The sequence below is a fragment of the Oreochromis niloticus genome, linkage group LG23 (genome assembly GCF_001858045.2).
Source record: "Oreochromis niloticus isolate F11D_XX linkage group LG23, O_niloticus_UMD_NMBU, whole genome shotgun sequence".
Lineage (NCBI taxonomy): Eukaryota > Metazoa > Chordata > Actinopteri > Cichliformes > Cichlidae > Oreochromis > Oreochromis niloticus.
This window is the reverse complement of record NC_031986.2, coordinates 27,614,126-27,632,427: the sequence shown is the minus strand read 5'-3', so window position 1 is coordinate 27,632,427 and position 18,302 is coordinate 27,614,126. Positions and strand designations below refer to the sequence as shown.

At 40.9% G+C, this 18,302-nt stretch overlaps 1 long non-coding RNA gene across 1 annotated transcript; it reads left to right on the top strand.

Moving 5' to 3' along the window:
• Window positions 1–4,812: 4,812 nt before the first annotated feature.
• LOC112843960 (uncharacterized) lies at window positions 4,813–10,175 on the top strand. Its single transcript, XR_003216527.1, has 2 exons — window positions 4,813–6,357; window positions 6,396–10,175. It is a non-coding gene; the product is annotated as an uncharacterized LOC112843960 (long non-coding RNA).
• Window positions 10,176–18,302: the final 8,127 nt, after the last annotated feature.

Below are 18,302 nucleotides of genomic sequence, written 5' to 3'. Positions count from 1 at the left end.
CACTCCTAGCAAAACTATACACATTTATGGCCATTATTTACGCTATTTTGCCAACTGTCTGGCACACTTTCACATGTGAAAACTTTTTTAGATAATTAGTTCACTTTGCAATCAGCCTAAGCACTATGAAAAAGCTACAGGTAAGCTCTGTGTGTGGAGTACAATGGAGGGAGCAGGAAGAGTGAGAAGTAGAGGAGGCCGAGGAAGAGGACGTGGAGGGGAAGAAGTAGGACGAAGAGGACAACAAGGAGAAGGAGGCGCAAGAGGAGGATGAGGAGGGGGGAAAGGAGGACGAGGAGGGGGGAGAGGAAGGGTAGGAAGAGTAAGAAATAGAATTGCTGATGACATCAGAGCTACAATAGTGGACCATGTAATCAACCATGGAGTGACCCTGAGGGAAGCTGGCCAACGGGTTCAGCCTAACTCGAGCTGCTGCACTGTAGCAAGCATCATAAGGACATTTCGAAATCAGAATCGGTTAGTACAGTCACTTTGCACTAAGACTTGTAGCACTGCCATATTCTAATGAGAAACACAAAAATACCATAGATGTAAAAATACTGAAATTGTTACTTTACAGAATTGCTAGACGACCAGATGCTGGGGCAGAGGAAGCATGTTCACTGCAGACCAAGAAACCCATATAGTCAATATGGTGATTGCAAATAGTCCTATACTTGGAAATAAACACTTGTGTTTGTTTTGATGTGTGTGAATAAACACCAGTACCAGAAGTTTGGATCCCTCTATGCTTACGGATCTATGACAAAAGTATGAGCTCAAACTGACATGGCCTACCTTGTGCACAGAGAAAGCAAAAGTCAGATGTGTTTTGTATTCATACCATCAGTGTGTAGTTGGCGCATTGTGTGTTTAGTAGATGATGGCTTGTGTGTACTGTTTGATACGAAAACACCATTTTTACGAAGGTGTGAAGAGTTAATCTAGCTGTGTTCGCTTTTGCAAGAGAACTACAATGTTTTGATAATTGGGTGACAGGTTTTCTTATTTGTGTGTAGAGTTTTGCAAAAATAGCCAATAGTTACAAAAAATGTGCTTAAGCAATCAGAAAAAACTGTAATGACGTGAAGTTCGCTTCTCTCCTCAGACATGAAGTCTGCTTCTCTGTGTGTAGTCGCTCCGGTTGTCCATTAGATGGAGACAAAAAAATCACTTTTAAATTTGTGCTGGCCAAGAAAACGGAGCGAAAGTCTGAAAAAAAATTGTAGAGCTTCACAGAATTTTCAAACAATGCATTACCACCGTGCTCTTTGTTCCCTGCAGGTGAGATTAACTCGGAATTATTCAGCCATGAACAAAGCTCTCTTATGGGGACGTTCAGCTCAAAGAGCCTCTAATCTCTAAACCTGGAGTCCGGCTCCTCGGTGTCACTAGATGCAGGGTGAGTCACTCCCGCCTCCCCCTCCACCTCCTCCTCCTCATTCTTCAGAGCGCTGTGTCGGCAGAAGCACTCTCTGTCAAAAGGGGACCCGGTTATTGTTCTAAACTGAGAATATGTCAGACTTCAGCGGGACAGATGTCACGAGTGGAGAAGAACTTCGCGGGGCAGCGAGGTGACACGACTCACGGGAGTCCTCAGGCTCAGCTCTCAAGGTAAGTTTCACATTAAACATTTAACATTAAACATTAGTCTCATCGGTAACGAACCAGATCCCAACACAGAGAGCTTGGTGTGTTGTTTTGATTCCACCGTTTTCTTAAACTATTCTTTAAAGTTTGGCCAATAATCATTTTAAGTGACGGACAGCAAAAACTATTCATATATATTATATATATTTATATATATATTAACCCCCCACATTTTTTTCCCTTTCCCATTAAAATATAGAGCAGGTTTATTTCTAGCTCATAAACGTAAAGCCTGCTTCCACACTAAAACGTGAAATGGTGAAAATCGGTTTATATTTTAGGGAAATAGGCTTAGTGTGCGGAGTAGTGGATAGGAGAGCACAACTCTTGCGCATGAGTTGGAAGATTTGGCACGGGTGTTTGGAACGTTTGCGAGTGAGTCGTAACAGAGTTAGACAGTTCCAGCTTTCTGAATGTCTTTTTATTGCATCAGCACCCCCAGCCCGCTCGCTCGCAGATTTCATTTCACCTTTTTCGCTGAAATGTGTTCTCAGTAAGCTGACCGCAATAAGCAGAACTGCAGCACCGATGGCGTTTCGTAAAAACAGTAACAACTGTGCACACTTTCTGTTGCTGGAGCGGTGGACACAATCAGTAAGTCAGTCATTTCAAAGAAGGTTTGGAGGTTGTTTTCATACCTGGAAAGTAAATCAAAGGAAGAGATCATTCATACTTCTTGTAATTGTGTTGGAAACTGTAAAACTGATCTGTGTTCATGTTAAATTACACTATCAAACTCATCAAAGCATCCAGTTATTAAACCGTTGTTTTTGTTCTACACAGCTCTGAGCCAGCTGTTCTTCTGTTTTTTGCTCTTTGGGAGATAAAAAGTTAATATGAGACTCCCGGTGTGTTGTCACAGGGGCATCATGGGTGTTCTAGTGATGCCACAGTGGGGGGCTTTGACTAACACAGCACACACCTAATTTTCAAAATGCATTGCATTGCAATTGTGCATTGCAGCCTGTCCATTTTATGGCAGCATGATTTCACAATCAGCTAAATTCTTGATTTCTTCAACTGTTGACTATTGCTGATTTAGAAACATGAACTTGGCTAGCCACAGCTACTAAAACTGGAAGCCTTGTGGTTACTCCAGTTACAACATAAATGACAGAGTTTTTTAAAATAAAATTCAGAAACGCAGACAATAGGGAAGTGCTCACCTCTGAAACCAGCATTAAAAGCACTCCAGAGAAGCTAAAAACATTCTTTGGCTCTACTACTGGACGTCCAGCATGACTCGCCTATAACTAGGAACATGGCATGACTCATGCCATGTTGCTTTTATTCTATACTATTATATTACACACACACACACACACACACACACATATATATCTATATATATGGTTACATTTCACTGTGTGTTACACCTGTATAGCTATGCATGTGACGAATAAAGAACCTTAAACCTTGATATATACACTTACACAAATATTTTTTTTTAAAATCCTCGCTCGCCCCTGCGGGCGGTCTATCCTTCAAGCTTGGGTCCTCTACCAGAGGGTGGGAGCTTGAGGGTCCTGCGCAATATCTTAGCTTTTCCTAGGACTGCGCTCTTCTGGACAGAGATCTCCGATGTTGTTCCTGGGATCCGCTGGAGCCACTCGCCTAGTTTGGGAGTCACCGCACCTAGTGCTCCGATTACCACTGGGACAACTGTTACCTTCACCCTCCACATTTTCTCGAGCTCTTCTCTGAGCTCTTGGTATTTCTCGAGCTTCTTGCATTCCTTCTTTCTGATGTTGCTGTCATTCGGAACCGCTACATCGATCACTACGGCCGTCTTCTCCTGTTTGTCTACCACCACTATGTCCGGTTGGTTAGCCACCACCATTTTTTCCGTCTGTATCTGGAAGTCCCACAGGATCTTAGCTCGGTCATTCTCCAACACCCTAGGGGGCATCTCCCATTTTGACCTTGGGACTTCCAGGCCGTATTCGGCACAGATGTTTCTGTATACTATGCTGGCCACTTGGTTATGGCGTTCCATGTATGCCCTGCCTGCTAGCATCTTACACCCTGGTGTTATGTGCTGGATTGTCTCAGGGGCATCTTTACACAGCCTACACCTGGGGTCTTGCCTGGTGTGATAGACCCCAGCCTCTATGGATCTTGTGCTCAGAGTTTCTTCCTGTGCTGCCATGATTAGTGCCTGTGTGCTGTCTTTCAATCCGGCTTTGTCCAGCCACTGGTAGAATTTCTGCATATCAGCCACATCCGCTATCTGCCGGTGGTACATACCGTGCAGGGGCCTGTCCTTCCATGATGGTGCCTCCTCTTCCTCCTCATTCTTGGGTTTCTGCTGCCTGAGGTATTCACTGAGCACGCTGTCAGTTGGGGCCATCTTACTGATGTATTCGTGGATGTTTGTTGTCTCATCCTGGAAAAGTGGTGCTGACACTCACCAGTCCCCAGCCTCCTTCCTTCCGCTTAGCATACAGCCTCAGGGTGCTGGACTCGGGGTGAAACCCTCCATGCATGGTCAGGACCTTCCTTGTCTTGATGTCAGTGGCTTATGGGTTGCGTCCTTCTCCCATATGCTCTTCCAGTATTGTTCCGTCTCCAGCCTTGGTGGTGCTGTTCTCGTAATGTTCCCCTGCCACTGAGAGTACAACTTGGCTGGTTCTGTAGAGAACAGCTGTTTTATTTCCCTGCCTTCAATCTCTCTAGTGTACCTCTTCAAGCAGCTGGCGAGTCGTTGCTTGGCAGTTTCCAAGGCCTCAGGTACGGACAGCTTGCTGTACTTCTTAGGCACCTTCTTCATCGCACCTTTCTGCAGTTCTGATAGTTGGCTACCTCCCTCCGTGCTACCTTGATCTTAGCCTCTAGCCTCCTTCTCCATGGAGGGTACTGCTTGTGGCTGTTCAAGTTGTAGCCAAGCATCGCACTGATCACTGCTGCTGTAGTGTAGATCAGCTTGTTAGTCTCAGTAATGGTGGCTGTAGGTATCATCCGTAGTGCTGCATTAACATCATCTAGCAGACGTTCTGAGGGTACTTCACGTAGTCTTGATAACCGGCTACGGGGGATCCAGGTTTCAAGCTTGGCCATGATCCTATCTTTCAGGTCAGTTCCTCTCACACTCAACAATCCTTCTATCGCACTTGGGGCTTGGTACCCAATCTCGGGTGGCTGATATCATCACCCCCCTGACCTGGCGTCCTGGCTCCCCCTTGCCGTAGCATTTGTGTTGTACCTCGTCAATCTCTAGCTGTGAGAGCAGTCCCAACTATGTTGAGCTTAAAGTCAGAGTTGTTAGTGTCTCTTTGCCTGCCTAAATCACTGTGTTAACTTATGCTGAATACATCAGGAGCATAACCTGCTCCTGATGTTTTGGTTTCGGTTTAAAATAATCTGGAAGCACTTATTGTTCACTTAATTTTTTTGTTTACAGATTGTTTTAAGTCAATATGTATTCTGTGCCACTGAAACCACTAAATGAACTGCAAACTGTGAACTGTATTGTCCCTGGAATGTGCATGTATTAATTTAGAGATTGTAAAAATGTAAAAATGTTGTTGTGCTTGATCTGAATGGCACTGCTCACGGTGACACAGACATACCGTGCTTTTAATTTTTCTCATTCTTCTAACGCGATGCTTGAAAGTTTGAGTAGACATGGAACGGCAGCCTCGTTTGGCTTGCTTACAGTAAAGTCAGAATTAAACATTAAGAAATGAATGAAAAAATGAAAATACGAGAACATGAGATTATTCTTCACGGGCTCATAAGGCCGATAATGATCCATCACGTATCCATTTCCTGGAGTAGAGTAAGCGACTGCCAAACAAATCACTTTAGGCTCTCACTGCTCTCAGCATCTATTGCACTAAAGATTCACACATTTTAATAAGTCTGGAGTCATATCATCGTGTTTTTGAGTGTTTGCTGAAGTTGTATTATGGGAAATGTCGGCTGATTTGATTACACACTCAGCATTAAAATAACAAACTGGAATTTAATTGGGTTTTTTTCACTGCTCGGCATCCTACATTGTAAGAGCAACGGTGCTCCCCCCGACCCCGTCACAATCAGCTGTTTCCTTTTATTACAATAACTTCAGCATATCTTATTAAGCCGTGTGAAGTTTGTGTTCAGGCCCTCAGCTGACACAAGTGTGGTCCAGATTTGTCCTAACAGAAAGTTTTAGAGGTGAAAAACATTTCCTTAAAACTGTACCAAATCACTTTTACACTCTCTCCAAGTTTGACAATTTAAAGTTTGCTTTATTTATCCCCCATGATGAAATGAGCCTTGACAGTTTACCCACCATGCACAAAACCTTCCAGGTTTTCACCAGTGAGTTATCAGAAAACAGATCAAAAATTCAGGGCAACAATGCTGGAATTCTTCTAAACTGGTGCAGTTTATTTAAAACTATTGATGCCAGGCTAGATGATGCCAGGACACTGATGATCAGAGTTGGTAAAAGAACAAAAAACAGATTCTGGCTTTAGACACTTGCGGGTGTCTAAAGCCAGTTGTGTTATAATGGAAGCTATTACCAGTACTGACCATGATGTTACATAAGAGATGTCATGACTAAGCAGAAGTTTGAGTAAATGAGTTGTTTGTTTGAGAATTTGTTAGCAGCTGCCTCCGAGTTTAATGTTCAGCCCTCGGCCTGAAAACAAAGGTCCCCATTTTGTCTAAAGAAGACAGCCATGGCCCGAAGCCTCTGTAGCCTGAGTTCAAATGAAAGTCAGCCTGAGTTTCATTTGAACTTTTTCCTGCTGGAGTTTGGTTTGTGAACTCTGATTATCACAAGAGTGAGTGAGAATTAACATGAATATGCATACAACTTCACTTTCACTTAAACAAATGTTCCTGCTGTCGTCTCATAATGATTTCTGCTGTATTCTCTCTGTAGGTTACACCCGACCACACCTGCGTACCGGTGCTGGGCTCTTATCTTTGATCAGTGTAACTGTTCATTGTTCAGTTTTGGGAAGTATTTGCCTTTGTGATCATAGTTTGCATACAAACAGTGCATCAAAGGACACTGACAGAAAGGATAGAGACAGATTATCTTTATTTAGAGACATGACTCTGTACTAGGGCATTTCCAGGCTTCTTATATCCCAATGTGTTTGCAAAAAACACTAATCAGCACCAGAAGATATGACGTTACAGAGTCAAAAACAGCATGAGATGTAAGAACTGAGCTGATCAGATATCCGCCTGTGTTGGCCAATGCTGTGAGTTAAACTTTGTTTTTGTATCTGTTAATAACATGAGACAGGAAAACCTGGGGGAAATTGTTTCTGGTTTTCCACGCCAACCACACTGGATTTGGTAACATTCAGATTTGACCAGTGGCCAGTATTTCCCCCTGACACCACTCACAAAAATCTGGATTGTTCTTTCTTTTTGTCTTGTTGTTTTTGCTAAATTGTTGCAGCTTATTCAAACTCTAATATATTCAATAATCCTCTGACCTGAATGTCAGAACTTGGCTCTGTGCAAAGATGGCAACCATTCAAGCATGATTCGAAAAGTAGTCGAAAAAAATGTTTAGTGCTGTGATGAAACAGCAACTTGATGTGAGAGCTCTGTGATCTTGTGACCTATTTTACCCCCCTGTAAGCTTTCCTTTGTGGGTTTGATTGTTTGAGAAAACCACCATAAAACTGTGAAGTAACGCTGCTAAGGTGTTGAGTCACCAGAAAAGACTTCCAGATGTGGTTATATGAACATAAGCTGCACATTTATCGATTTAGTGCTCTGTTTGGCAGGGATGCTCCAGTTCATATGTGCCTCTAATGCTTCGAATGCACCGTAGGGCATGCTATACTTATATACCAACTTCTTATTTCCTGCTTTTGTCACCGTTGCTATGATATAACCACACAAACTTTCACATTAAACCATAAGTATGAGTCTACACGTCTTCATCTCGGTCTTCGGGTCACCTCACTGAGAGTTAGATTTTAATTGAATGTAACTCTTTAACACCTCTCAGGTTAAAGTTCAACCATAAATCCTCTCACATGTTAACAGCTTGAACTTTGACGCTTCACTTTTTCACTTTCAGACAACATTATATTGAATGAAAGAGCAATTTGCTCGCATTCAAAGACAAGCTAGCATTAGCTAACATTAGCCAGAATGAAGGGAGCTCAAGGCCAGACTTCCTGTCCTGTAGAGGTCTGTAGGGAAGCAACGCTCGGCCTTGACCTCAGTAAACAATTTGCTGGTGAGTTCATGGTCTAAAATAGGTTTGCTGTATGAAACCCAGTTTGGGACCACAAAATGTAAAACTGCTGCTTGTGTTGTGCTGGGATTTGGTTGTTTGGTGAAAAATATAAAAAATATAAAAAAATATCCTTCAGTTTTCCTCACTACACTTTCAGTGACACATTAAAAGTGACTTTGCTTTAAATAAAATGTTCCTTTCGCCCTTCCTATCACTCACACTCAGACATGTTTACTGTTGAGAATGAACTCTCAGCTCAGCTGTTTTCACTCTGTAGATTGTAACTGTTCAGCTGTCCAAACATGTACACAACCTTTGTCACTTTTGTTCTTTTTTCAGGTTTGAACAGGCTCTGTACTTGTCTCTGTCTGACATCAGCAGCTCTGTTGTACAGGCTGCATAGCAGCCCGTAGCTTGTTCCCACCATCATGAATCTGATATTCCTTGGCGTACGGGATGACTCAAAAAGAGGGCCAGGGGGGTGCTGAAGGGCTTCTTATCTTAAAGTTGCACTTTCTCAGAAACCTCAGCACGTTCTCAGACAAAATTGATCCAAGACTTTGAATAAGCAATATATCTGAGGTCATGTACAGAGTACAGACTCTACAGACTTTTTTTTCACAGAGAAACACTCCATGTTTATCTTTACAACAATGAGTCAGGCAGCTACATAAATCTAAACTCGCATAAGTTCGTTTAATGTTAAGTTTGAAAATTATCAGTTTAAATACATTCACAAATAGAACCAGTGTGAAAACAAACCAGAACAACAACATCACAACTCACTGCACAAAATGAAGTACATCCGTTTTGGGCTCTGTGGGATAAAAGTAATCCATTTGATTAAAATTGCTCAATATAACCAGAATCTCAGAGGTGTTCTCCTCTGAATGTTTTTGCTTTTACAGCTTTTACACAAAAACATTTGTTTCATTTCTTATGAAACATGTTAGTGTGCATAAGTGCCTTTTTTTTTTTTTACCAAGGGTCTGTTTTACAACGCTCGTCAGATTCAAAAGCCTCCTTTCCTCTTTCTGCAGTGCAGACATATTTGTCTCAGTCGATTGTGGTTTTACATCACGGTTCCCTATTTAGATGTTTGTTACTCATAAAGAGCAAAATGTGTGTGTGTGTGTGCATGTGTGTGTTGGGGTAGGCACTGAGTCTGTCATAACAGAATCAAAACGAAATGCAGACTGTCACATCATAGACCACAAAAGAAAATCAGCCCAACTAAAATAAACAAAAAGAAAACATTTGTGTTTTTGTAACGAAATTGCAAATGCAAATGTTTATGCTTTTTTTTTTGATTTGCTCATTTGGTGTTATAAAGACACGCTGTGGTCTTATCACTGATGCTCAATTAGCTCCTCAAACGAGAACCAAACTTTAGAGAGGCAGTTTGAGTTTTCCACAAATAAAACACACTAAACAAAAAGACACCCAGCTGGTGATCATTCAGTGCAGAAATGTGTGCACTTTTTTCTTGTCTTGGGAATGCATCCTTTCAGACTTTGCAACAGCATAAATGTGTCACTTTGAAGTGACATTTCTAAGAATTTTGCAGAAATGCAATGGAGAAAAAACACCCTGTAACTGTAACTCCTCTTTAACCTGCTACAGCAGAAAAAAGCATGCTTTTACTTTTGCTTTCTTCTTAACCCAGGTTATATATTTATGTTTAACAACTTAGACATTTTAAAAAGGTAAAGCTGTTCAAGTGCTGGTGCAGAGAGCTGATGGCAGTTGCTAGATTACCAAACAGGAACCAACATGCTGAAAATAAAAAACTTTTTTACTCAGTTCTGGGAGAACTGTTATGTGACAAGTGTGCAAAAAAACCAAAGTGGTAAGCACAACTGCACTGAGCGTGTTGATGATTGTATATTTGGTCACTGTGGCTACAGTTTTAATGTCTGCACCAAGCTGTTTTGAATGCAGGCAGGAAGCCAAATCATGAGAACCTGAACAAGACAGCTTATTATTGAATTATCTGCAGGACATGACTAGATTTAAATAAATGTCAGAGTAACATTTTCAGTATAGGCCTTCTCATTCATACAGTGCTCCGGGAGTGTTCAGACGTAATGAGAGGTATGAATAACTGATGTTGTTATGGTTTAGTTTGAATCTGTGAGTCAGTCCTGTGGGGAAGTCCATCCATGCTGTACATCATTTCTTAAACAAACCAAGCACCTCTGTGAGGTATTCACTGCCCCGTACTTCTAATGCGCTTTCTTGCTACTGCAACACACAGATTCTTGGTCATTATAGATGACAATATAGATAAACTCTAAAATTGAGTTTATAGGTGCCAAAGTCAGAATGCCAGATTAAAACATGGCAAGCAGCCCAGGAGCCTACTGATGTGTGCACTGCCTCTTATGTCTGATGGTGTCAGCTGATACAAATTCCTCTTCAGGGCCAAAGTCAAACAAACACTACTGCATCACTGAGAGTTAAAAACTCTTTCATCATAAAAAGTCTTTCATCTTTAATACAAAGATCAGTGTGGCTGCTCTACCAGGTGTACCAACAACAAGTTTAACACCCATCCATGAAAACAGGTTTTATGAAGTTTCATGGAGTTACCAACTCAGTTTCCATATAAAGATCATATACAGCTCGGCTGTCACTTCAGACATAAATGAAGGGAGAAAACTAATAATATACACATTAGCACAGTGAAGCTAGAGGATGAACGCTTTTCCCCCCTCAATAAAAGTTAACATGAGAATCCCTGAAATCCGATCGCATGGCAGGAAAAACATGCAGAAAACAGACCAAAGTTCAGTCGTGGGAACACCTAACATAATCATCCTCAATACAGGGTTAGTCACTGATATACTGCTGCATGGTTTGGATTACTCACTATGCAAAATTCCTGTTCCTCAGCTTCATGTACACATTCAAATCTTTGTTAGCCTCAGAGCGATTCTTTTCTGATCCGATCAAATATTTGGTGTCTGGCCGACCGCGAGCTGAGCTAAGGTTTTAAAAATTGAGCTTTAAAACGTGCTGCTGATGAATAGTGGTGATAAAAACTCAGAGAGGCCGACAATGATCACTGACTTTTTTCAGGCGCTTGTTAGACAGAACAAGATACAAAGCATTAAAACACGTTAAAAATACAACAGTCTTAATGAACGTAGTGTAATTTGGCCCCGGAAACAGGGTTCATACGTCATCACTTAACAACTGGATAACTTGCTGTAGTCCAATGAAAACATTTAGATGTTAGTTGGTGTATGTGCTCTTTAATGCACTGCCATGCATGGAGAAGGCCGTTATAGATACCCGACCTGAGCGAGCCATAATAATGCATAATTTATTGAAATGTGCTCTCATTTGCTTTTGAACTACTCCATGTCTTTATCATTACAGCTGCCAGACTGTTTAGTAGTGAAGCACCAAAGTATGTAAGTGTTTCCACATAAGCAAACCAGCTCTCCTTTGTTAGTCTCAAAGGTCAGCCTGTCAGTGGTTAAAAACTTTGATGGACTGAATGATCTTTGTCCTAAGTCCTTTAGTCATGTGACTTACAAGCAGCATGTTTCAGTCATTAATACCTTGTAAATGTGACAGAAATGTTGTAACCTCCTTGAAGAACTGAGGTTCTGAATCCAATCAGGTTTTCCTAACTCACAGAAAATACTTTCTGTACTTTAAAATACACAACAAAATATAATGAGAATAAACAGATGGAGAAGAAACTCTTCTTTTTTGTTGGCTTTCCATGTTAGAGTACACAAATCTATTACCACAGTTACCTCAAAATTAAACTTTGTGTTTTTGTTTGGTCCACTGTGTCCATTTCACACTTTGGACAGGAAAAGCGTGAAATGGACTGTTACATGGTTTGCATAGACTTTGTAGCATATACTGCATAAAAGATAGACGTAGCTTCCAGGTTTAAGTGCAGTAGAACTGCCTCATTTCTTGTGTCCAGTTGACCTCAGCAAAAACTCTTCTGAAAACTTTGGACCTTTTAGCAAGAAAAAAAGAGGAAAAACCATGTTGTCATGCTCAGCTCAGTGACTTGTTAGCTATTCAGTCTGTGGTTTCTCAGTCAAATCCCCTTGGCTTCATAGCAACAAACCAGTTGGTGAAGTAGATTTCCATGGTTTATAGGTTTTTATGCATCTATTAAAAACTTGGCTTTCTGTTTTCTCTCAGGACATTATAAACCTGCAGGCTGAAGCTTATTGCATCATCCTTTTCATACAATAATACATCATTTGTTACCTTAGAATAATATATCACCCAAAGTCCCAAATAAATCTTCATACACAGTTCAGTTTCTGCTCTCCATCGCGTTGTCACTTTTAAATATTATATTTTTGAGCCCTTTAACTGGCTTTGCTTTTGATTTTTTTTTTCTGATTTTCTGATTTTTATTGCACACAGAATTTGTGTGCTTTAACATCTGATGGAGGGGGTTTGGGACACAAAGAAATGGAGGAAACACAAATCCAATTAGTTCAACACAACAGGAGCAACAACACAAAAGAGTGGGCCATTGAACCAGACAGCGGCACAAACACACACACACCCACACTCGTTATTGCACTTATATCCTTATCTGACCCTGCCTCTGGTTTATTTGCTTAAATGAAATGTGACCCACTTCAATACTCGAGCTGTTACATTTAGAAACACACATCTTTTGTCACGGCCAGGTTTATGACACATAAACAAACTTCACCAACCTGCCTGGCAGTGTAACATAAACTGCAGACTGTGAACAAGGTTCGAGCTGGGTGTCTGCACCCTTGTGTAAATGACATGTCTACTGAAGGCAGCAGACTGATTCCTGTGAAACAGGACTAATGTCACGTGTTTGGATTCATAGTTTGCACTGAGCAAAGAAGGTCATACTTGAAGGTGAAAGTATTTAGGTCCTTTACTGGAGTAAAAGAATGGTATTTCATTCAAAATCCTTTTTATATATAATAAATATGAATATGGAAAATAAATACAGGCACTGTATATAAAAAACACTATGAAAGAGTCATAAAAAAAAAAGCAGAATTCAGTTATTTATGTGGAGCAAATAAATATTTAAACTCATCCACGTCTGCTCCGTGCAGCTCCACAGTTACACCTGTGTCCCTCTCATTCACACACATGTAATCTGCCTTACTTCGGCTCACTTTGATTAGTCTTCTTTCCACCGGTCTCTTTTCCACCTGCTTCCAACTCTCACTACAGATTTACAATATTGTAATAACAAAAATGACAAAACAAACAAACAAGCAAATTATACCAAAAAAAAACAAACAAAGAGAAATGCATCCATCTTTTCTTTATCGGGGTTGAGGGGCGCAGAGGGGAGGAGTTGGAGCTTATGCCAGCTACCATAGGGCAAGAGGCAGGGTACACCCTGAACAGGAGGCCAGCCTGAGGGCTAACACAGAGAGACAACCATTCACACTTGCATTCACACCTATGGGCAATTTAGATTCATCACGTAACCAAACTCCACTAACTGCATGTGTTTGGACTGTTGGAGGAAGCTCGAGTACCCGGAGAGAATCCACACAAACACAGGGAGAAAATGCAAACTCCACACAGAAAGGTCCCGGCCAGATGGTGAGGCAACAGTGCTAACCACCAGTACTGTACCAAAACCTTCACAACATTCTTCATTCTAGGCTAATAGTGTTAGATAACACCTGACCAAACATGATTAAATGATTAAAATTATACACATGAGTGAAATAAAATAGGAAATAATGAAATCTCTAAGATCAATAATAAAAGCCAGCGAGCTGAAGAACAGGAACAAAATGAAATCATGATGAGGACCAATGTTCCCTCTAATTTTTCATGTGTCTGAGCGAACACACAAACTCCCTGAGCGGTCCCTTGGACCACTGTGAGCGACATTGGACGTGTGCACTGTGGTCACGCCAGCATCGAATCCATCCAAGTTACATGGTTTATTAAAATAATCAAATTACAGCATTTACATTTATGTTAGACTACTTTTAATTAAGTGCTTTAGCCTGATTACAATGAAAATTAAAAAAAATCTTGTTCCTGACCTGTGTAGTACGTTAGCACTATTGGAAGTAAAAATAACTTGAACTCCAATTTTGAAAACACAACTTTATTTATTTATTTATTTTTTATAAAGCTCTGACTTGTATTATGAGTATGAGTCTGTGGTCTGGGAGAGAGTCCTGCAATTGCGCAAGCGTGCAGGACCTGGGGGAACTGTGAGACTTTCTCTGCCAGATTCAGATAATTTTCTGTAATGAGCCTTTAAACTCAAGCAGCTGTAGTTTTCTGTTTTGGCTCACAGACAGCAGCTGTTTAACAACTCTTTTCCCAATTTCCCAATCTGTAATGTGACATGACCTCGCCTGACATGTTGACATGAAGAGAGCAAAAAGTTTGACTTGGTAAGATAAAAAACAAACCACTCATGCTTCACTTACATCAAACAACAGTCTTGCGTTCATCCTTTAGATCGACACAGCTGCTAAATGTTCAGATCTAAAACTGTCGATGATTCCTTCTTCAGCCAGCCGTCCATACGGCGCCTCATCAGCACAAACTGTTCAGGGTGCAGCTTTGTGAAAGATGTAATAGTTATAAACCTGAGAGATGGAAAAACCTGATCAACTAGTTATGTGTTTACACATGTCCCTTGTATTCACAGGTAGTCATCAGAGCTGTTTCAGGCAAAGGCCAAACAGTTGCTATCATGGTGATATCAGGGTATTCCTGTTGTGATTTCCTTTGAACCTGTAGTGAATTTAGTGCTTTGTTATGTTCTTCAGTCTTTGGTTTCTGTATTCTACTGAATAGTTTGAGTAGAATACGGTTTATTATTTTAGCCTTCCTCACATTCCTTCTTTAGCATCCTCTAGTGCTGTTTGAAGTGGTTTCTGTTTGGAGTCTTTAACGATGGGCTTCGTTTTGTTGTTGTTCATTCCCTGAGGGATTTTTTCTGACTTGCTTGTCTCCAGTGTTTTGCTTTGAGTTTCACTTGCTCCCCTGTCTCATTCACTGTGCCTGTCTTTTACCTAGCTGTTCCCACTTTCTTGATTACCCTATATTACTGTGTAAAAGTCTCAAGCCACTTTTAATTTCTTTTTAGCATGTGCAAAAATGCACAGAAATGCAGTATTTAAGGCAAAAGCAGTTTATATAATTTTAAAAAGCTAATATTTGATATGGCCGCCTTTATTCTTCAACAATAGATATATCAGCTGAAGGTCCAGATACATCGCTCGGGTCCTGTGTTACGACCCGGCACAAAAGTCACAACATAACTAAGGAGACTAACACAAACAAGGCCACCCTGAGGGGAATCAGTTAAAAAAAAGGTTTATTACCAACTTTGAACAGAAAACCGACAGGGCTGTGTTCAACACACCACTGGGCAACCAATTAACACATAAGGCAAACACAGGTGAGAATAACAAATGACAACTCTAAACAGGTTAAGCTCAACCATACACCGGGATTAACCCGCAAAGGCAGGAAGGGCAAGATACACACTCTCCAAAGCAGTCGCCCTGAGTGAAGGATCTCCAGTCTTGTAGCGGCAGGTGAGCACGATCAGCCACTGATTGCTTCACGGAGTGCCACAGGATCCCCAGGCAGCCAATCGTCTATGTGGGTTGACACAGTGCAATCTGCATGCACAGGGGCTGGCACGAGTCTCCAGCTAGCCAATCGTCCGAGAGTCCTGGCGCTCTTGGATTTGCTTGAAGGGAAAAGGCGGTCTCACTCCCTCCGAGGCCCAGGGCCGTAACATCCTGTCTCTGGTGTTTCCTTGTGTTCGTCAGCTGTAGATAGTTTTTAGGCCTCCCACAGTTGGAAGCACTTGGTATTAGAAACTAATATATCTAAACAAAAAGCTGGCCCAACCTTCTTACATACAGGAAGGGCAAAAATAAGCTAAATTAATAACACTCAGTGGATAGTTCTCTGATGCAGATCCAGCAGAACAAGTTCCCACAAAGCGTACACCTAACTTGGGAGCAAGAGAGACTGATAGTCCCAATGCTTTCATAAACAATGCATGTAAAGTGAATGTGGAAACATTCATCGTATATGCAGTGAAATGAGACCCGAGCAAGGCACCTGGACCTTCAGCTGATACGTTTATTAGTGAAGAATAAAGGTGGGCATTTTTAAATACTGACTTCCAGAAACCTCCCGTAGCTATTTCCCACATAGTGCTTTCATTGAACAACTACAGAGCCCTTTATAAGCCTTAATGAGTGTTTGGCCTGTTTGTGGTTGGATTTTACTGACAGTACAGCACACCGCTCAAATTCCAGGTGCTCAAAACTTTGTGATCTAGAGGCAGATCAGAATTTGATCTCAGACTAAGTTATTCTGCAGGTTGGGGAAAAAACCCCCCAAAAAACCTCCAAACTCTCAGCTGAAGGTGCATTTGCTTGTTTTCTACAAAGCAATGCCACAATGCTACATCCTGTTGAGCAGGCAGCTGCATGTGTTGTTAAAGTGATAAGAGGTGATGATTACCAGCTAACGTGGCCGTGTTTCCTGAAGAGACAAGAGACAAGTCAATCACCTCACAGTGTGAACAGGATGTGTGCAGAAGTGCATCTATTTGGTCGATCAGTGGTTTCAAAAAGGAAAATGTTGGTTTGTGGTACGAGTGTACTCAGAGGGATAATTATATTTATAGCATTAACACAAATATAGATTTGCATGAACTGGACATAGCAACCTTTGTTTACTCACTGACACATTAGCAAGCAGTGGTAACAAGTCTGCAACATTTGGAGCGTAGAGCACGGACAATATAGACAAACATAACCAGTTATCACGAAAACCAGTTCAACTAGAACACATTTTTTTAATATACAAAAAAAAACATTTTACTAATTTATTTACAATAAAAAATATATTATTCCACAGTATTTTGTGGAAAATATTGATACAATATTATTTTAGTATTTTATTTAAAATCTTTTTAAACATTGAAGTTTAAAAATGTTAATATTCTTTGTATCATAGACAAAATGAAAATATTTGTTAAACTTCACTTCTGCAATGCAAACAAAACCAGAAATTTGTAAAGCCATAAAGGGAGTTACTTTGTTCATATTCCCTCAGCTGTGTGTGCAGAAATATGTAAGATGTTGAACATCAAACAGGGAAAAACGTTACTTCATTTATTCTCTGACTCACTGCCTTTCCCTAAACCAATTACGTGCCTTTCCTCATGAGTCATGCATCAGCCCGACGCCCTAACTATATGCCAACACGGAATTCCCACACTCTTTTCAAAATAAAAGCCACACTTTGGGCATCCTAGAATAGTTTAAAAGTGTACTTCCTAAGCACTTCTGTTTGACCGCAATAGAAATGGGATCAAGAAAAGATCTGAAGGAGAAACGCATTCACACTAGACTGTTATATATGACCTGCGTTTAACATCATTAAAAGCGGTCATATAAACAAGAACATCGTCTGGAAAAACGTCACAAAAGCTGTAGATTTTGGGTTAAACAAATACACAGGCTCAGTTCTCGATCTCCAGAGCCAAGAGCCACAAAAACGTGCTGCTCTGCAATGCTGGCATACATGTGAACTAAAGTGAGCTCGCTTTTCTCAGCGCTCAGAAAAACACACACACAAAAAAAATAAAATAAAATAAGTGTTGCAATGATTGAGCTGTTTAAGATCTGAGAGCAAAACACAGCCACAGAAACTAAAGATAACATGACAAACTTTAATTCCCCATATTATACAGCCTAAAAGTACACCAGCCTCAAACGGATGCAAACAGAACCCTCAGCGCTGGACAGTGACGCCACCGTCAGAAAGGTCCCACATAGTTCCTCATTTAAGCAGCTGCTAACCAGCTTCTGCTTCTCCAAAGAAAAACACAATACAATATAAATAAAAATCATTAAAAGTCCCCCGGGTTACCATCTATCCCCACTGAGATACTGCTGTGGTAGACGAAGCTGCACACGAGCACGGGTGAAAATTATATGTGTAGTCTCACAAAAAGCGATTTGATCTCTATGACCACATCAAATATCTTAACAAGGTTTCGTAGCAATTTCTCATCCTCTTGGCGAGTATTAAAAAAATACATTTTTGAATCTGTTAGACTTTTTTAACCTTGATAAACAAGTTTAAATTCAGGAACTCACTGTCCTCGCACATGACAAATACCCACCGCTTGCTTTTAAATCAGGTGCCACAGTCTCATCAGCTGTGCAGACAGCTTCGGCTGGTATGAGTCACACTGCATTATATGTTGATAGGTTATGTCTATGTAACGCAGACACTAAAGCTGATGCGCCAGAACGTCACACTGAAGAGAATGATTCTTTTAAATACAAGGGGGAGCAAGCCAGTCAGATACCAAGAGCACAAATATGAAGCAGGTCTGATCGGAAACAGTTTATTCCCAGGCCAGGGAGCACAAATAACCCCCCCCCCAAAA